The sequence below is a fragment of the Lactuca serriola genome, chromosome 4 (genome assembly GCF_051521515.1).
Source record: "Lactuca serriola cultivar US96UC23 chromosome 4, Lser_US96UC23_V15, whole genome shotgun sequence".
Classification (NCBI taxonomy): Eukaryota; Viridiplantae; Streptophyta; class Magnoliopsida; order Asterales; family Asteraceae; genus Lactuca; species Lactuca serriola.
The window spans coordinates 345,296,160-345,301,455 of NC_136411.1; the positions used below are offsets into that span (position 1 = coordinate 345,296,160).

Sequence of the window (5,296 nt, forward strand, 5' to 3'; positions counted from 1 at the left end):
TTGTAAAAAATGCAAAGACAGGCAAAATAGTCATTATTATGCATGGTTATAACGTCTCACATAGAGATCCATTACTATTTCACTATCATTGGGGAAATTAACTTCATACATATGGCCGTACTATGGGATTTATACGAAATTACAAAACTATCACACTGTTTTATATCGGAAAATATCGGATTTTTTGGGACTCAACATCATTTCTATATCATACTTCAACTGCTATATGAGAAATACTAATGTTAATAAGTCACATATACTAGTTCTGAAATTACACATATCTATACAATTTGATCATCACATCGTGTCGCAAACAATTTTACTTACATAAAATATCGGATTTTCTGTGTTTTACCAACAACATGAAATGTTTTATATCAAACATGCTTATGAACTCACCAAAATTTTATATGTTGACACGTTTTCAAATAACTTGTATTCTCAGGTAAAAGACGAAGATGATTATCATCATGCTTGATTAGGACTTCATGTTTTGTAACTTTGAAACAATATACTTATGATTATGTAATATTTGTTCAATGTACTTGATGTGAACTATATAAGTTGTACTATGTAATGTTGGTGATGTATGTGTTTGTTTCGTGTATATTCATTGTTATGGTATTCGATTGTTAGTCACGCAAGCCCTCGGACGTTTTCGCTGTCCGGTTCGAGGATGTGATAGAGTATAACTTTGTCCTAAAACATTGCAATTCGCTACCCTCTATCATTGTTGATTATATGCAATTCTACATGGAAATCTCTAGAAAAATACTAATATTTTGAGAAATTTTCTAAAAAAGCCTTTTTTTTTAATAAAGATGTATCGATTATTTAACATTTTTAATAGAAAAGCCTAAAAAACCGATTATTTTATTCAATCTAGCCCTTTTTGACCTGTTTAACAAGTTTTGAGACCAAATTGTTAATTTTTCTAAAATAATGAGACTTTTCTGTAGATTTCGTCAAAATTTGTATATAATATATAAATATTTTTTTACGTATTTATGTATTTTTTAAAGATTTTATATGATATGTTTACATATTTATATGTATTTTTAATGTCGAGTTATCAGTATTTAAAAAAACTAACGATACGGTGCCATAACATACTAATACTAATGATTTTAATGATTTGGTGTGTACGTTTTAGTATTGATTATTTCTACTTTTGTTTCCTCTTGGAATAAGTATGTAGTTATATATAAAACATTGTTTTGCAACATTTGTTCCTACACCCACTTAGTTGTTAACTTTCTTATAAATTTTGGTATATCTATAAAACTTTTTATTATTTTTACACGAGAGTGTTTAACTATCTTGGTACAACCATAGCACAAGGATAATCAAAAGAAATGCAAAATTAAAAACTATTAACTAATTATTAAACCAAAGGGTTTTTGCAGCGGTAAAGAATGACTTCCTCGAATGATAAGTCATTGATTCAAGTCTACATAGATGGTAATTTAAGAATATATTAGTTTGCAGTTAAAAAAAGCTGATTATTAAAAACAATTCAATACATATGAATAACAAATATCAACAATTATAGAACTTCCTCGATCTTCAATTGTGAAAACACTAGGCTTTCACTCACATAACTCGATGCCAAGTTATCATCCACATTAGATTCATCATTAAGCTGAGACGGCAATCTATCAATTATCGACATCGGCAACTGCAACGATGTATTGATTGTGCTACTATCATATGACTCTTTATCCACCGACATTAATTGAAGTTTCAACACATATTCTAAGTCCCACAACACGTCAACCATAATCGGCCTCTCGTCTCCAGTTTGCTTCAAACATCTCTCTACTATTTCTATAAATTTCCTTAGCGAGTATGGACAGATCGTATCTTTAAGAAACGGGTCGATAATTTTCTCAACAATCCCATTTTTTATATTTCTAATCGCCCAGTCGGCCAAATTCACTTCCTTTAGAGGAAGTTTATGGTCAAAAGCCGGCCTAGCACATAACACCTCAAGGAGTACCATACCGAATGAGTAACACATCTGACTTTTTCGTCAATTTCATACATCTGACGTACTCTGGATCCAAATACCCGAAGCTCCCCTTAACATCCAACATCTCGCTTTCTTCCACATTATCTAACCGCGATATCCCGAAATCGGCTACTTTCGCGACGTGATGATCATTTAACAAAATGTTTGATGATTTTACGTCACGATGAATTATTCCGCCTTCCGACCCCGTGTGAAGGTAGTGCAACCCACGGGATGCACCGATGCAGATCTCGAGCCTCTGTTTCCACGAGAGTCTAGGGTGATATTTGTTATCGTACAAATGATCTTGAAGAGTACCATTTTCCATAAACTCGTACACTAGTAACATTTCGTTATTTTCATCACAATAATCGATCAAAGACACCAAATGTTTGTGGCGGATCCGTGACAACACCATGATTTCTGTCACGAATTCCGGCCGGCCTTGACCGTGACCTTGTTCGCCTCGTTTGACCGCCACTTTGGTTCCATGAAATGTTCCTTTATACACCTTTCCAAAACCTCCTCGACCAATCATTAAATTTTCATCGAAATTATTTGTTGCTTGTAATATGTCGGCAAAAGGGACCCTAAGATCGAGGTCTAGTTTTGGTGAAGGATGGTTGACTGTGAAGTCGACGTTTATGCTGGTGTATGAACTCCGACCATATGATGGCACCACGTGAGACTCTGATTTTGCTCCGACCACCACCTGCTTTAGTTTCCCACATCTTGACCCGATGAAGAAACCTGCCAATAAAAGCAATAGAAGAGCTAAACCTGCAAGAACACATACAACCATGATGAACACACTCGTTACTTTCTTCTCGATGTTCGCCAGATCAGGCACACCGGATTTTTTCAACAACTCCATGATCTCGACTCCGTTCAAGAACGCCGGCTGATTGCTACCAGGAACTGCGCCGATACTGATATTTACAAGGCCTGAAAAGTCCGGCTCCACTACCAGATCAACGTAAAATGGAGCGTTCAACGCCTGCATTTTGCTAACCGGTTGAATCTCCTCCTTGTAGTGGCTGTAGACAAAGAAGTTGAAGTCATCATTGGAATTGATGAGGGCTCTGCTTATAATGTCGCAGAAATGAGCTCGAACCAGGTACATAGCGTTTTCGTTAACATCAAAATTCCATGTTATATTTACAAATCTGTTGTTCAATTGCTTGGCAGTTTTGTAAACATCATCAGGTGCATCGTCTGAGCTTGCTACACCAACGTCATAATAAATCGAGCCGTTAAAAGTAACTTTTTGTGCTGGTTCATTGCTGTAGATGAAGGAATCATCAGGTGTCCAAGTTCTTCTTAAGGTGTCAAAGTCTACGCCGATGGTTCGCCCTCCGACGTTAACTCTATAAATTGGGTTGAAAGCATAAGCCGATTCAAAGTTCTCCAGATCACCAATTTTTCCGGCGGGTGAAATACGTGGGTAGCTGACGCCGGGTTTGAAGAGATCAGGCGGCGTCGTGAACGCTTCAATGGCATTTACAAAGGCAGAAGATGAGCCATGGGAGGGTGTAAACTCGATTGTGAACCGTCGGTCCAATCCAATAGGGATTATTGATTGCTCTTGCTGTTCGATAAATAGGTGGCGTATTGATTGCCGTGTTGTTGTTTTCAACGGCGATATGGCCACCGGAGACGGAGAAATCAGAGGGGTTGACGTCGCCAACGAAATTCTGGCCGGTGAAAGTAATATTAGAGTTTGATCCACAGTTGATGAAGTAGCGTTGGGGTAACAAATACTGTGAGGAAATAAGTGAGAGAGAAGAGAGAAAGATATGAAGAAAGAAACAAAGGGCGGACGCCATTGAAGCAAGTGAAGAATTTCTGGTTTCCATGGATACAATTATTGGTTTGCTTCACCGGACGAAGAAGACAACGTGTTAAAAAAGGTGTTGACGACGACCTTGACGACGGAAATCCGGTGGTTATAAATGGAAGACAATTAAGATTTCTTTTCATAATTTTAAGCATAAATACATTAAATTAGATCATTGATTTTTTATTTTTTAATTTGCATAATTCAATAAAAAAGATCATTGTTATGTCTATATTTATTTATATACTTATTCTTTATACAGTTATTATTATTATTATTATTATTATTATTATTCTTTTATTTCCCGCTCAAACGAAAAAACAATCACAATTCCCTTTTTATACATCTTCTTGGAGAAAATCGCATAGAAGCCCATAATGACTTTCCAAGTTGAACTGGTAATTTGTGATGCTTCTTTCTCCTTTGGGTGGTCAAGAAGATGAATTAGGAACTTTTATTTCATGATTTGGTCATCAAAAAATAATCCAGACACCAATTGGATTTTGCCACCTTCGTTTTAATTTAATGGAGCACAGAATCTCTAATTCATTTTTTCTCATCTAATTTGTGTGTGGCCTTTATAGAACCAACTACGACTACTCAATTTGGAAAATCAAGAAAACTTCCTTTCCGTTTCTATTTTCTTTTTTCAAGGTTGTAAAAATCGCTCAGCGGTCGAATGACGATAAACGATTAATCAGACCAAACGGATATTAATCGTGACACTTAATTATTAATAAAATTATTTAAAAATTTAATATTCCCTAAAAAACTAAATATTTGAAAATTTAAAATTTTAAATTTTTAAAAATTCAAAAATTTTAGTTTAATATTTTAAAATTTGAAAGCTTAAAATTTTGAAAATTTAAAATTTTCATGTAATATTTGAAAATTAAAATTTTTTGAATTTTAAAAAAAATTTCCGCCTATGACCGCCGAGACCTCCAACGGCCGCCAAAGACCGCCAATGCCGATTTTGATCAATTTTGACCAATTTCCGCCAAACACCCTAATCATAATCGGTTTAAGGCCGTCAAACGACTAATCGCCGATTAATCGGCTGCCAAGACCGATTTCTGCAACACTGTTTTTTTGTATGATGACGGTGATTTATGGGACAAGAATTGAAGGTAGTTTAAAAATTAAATTACTTCTGGTATGATTATAATTTGTGTGTGGCTTTTATGTTTTGGTTTAAAAGTTTTTTCATTTTTTATAACGTTTTAAGGGAATAAAGTTTACTTTTACCTATTAAAAAAGAAGAAAATGAGAAAAATATCCATTTACACTAATTACATTACAAAAATAGCCAAAAAAAAATCGAAATTGCAAAAATAACCCTCAATTTCGCAGATGGAAATGCCCCATCTGCGAAATTACCATTCCATCTGCGAATGTACAAGCAGCTAAAGCACATTAGCTGCTTGTACATTCGCAGATGGAAAGGT

The 5,296-nt window shown here is 34.9% G+C and overlaps 1 pseudogene; it reads right to left on the reverse strand.

Moving 5' to 3' along the window:
• Nucleotides 1-1,409: 1,409 nt before the first annotated feature.
• On the reverse strand, nucleotides 1,410-3,982 carry LOC145097538 (putative receptor-like protein kinase At2g23200 pseudogene; annotated as a pseudogene).
• Between the last annotated feature and the right edge of the window lie 1,314 nt (nucleotides 3,983-5,296).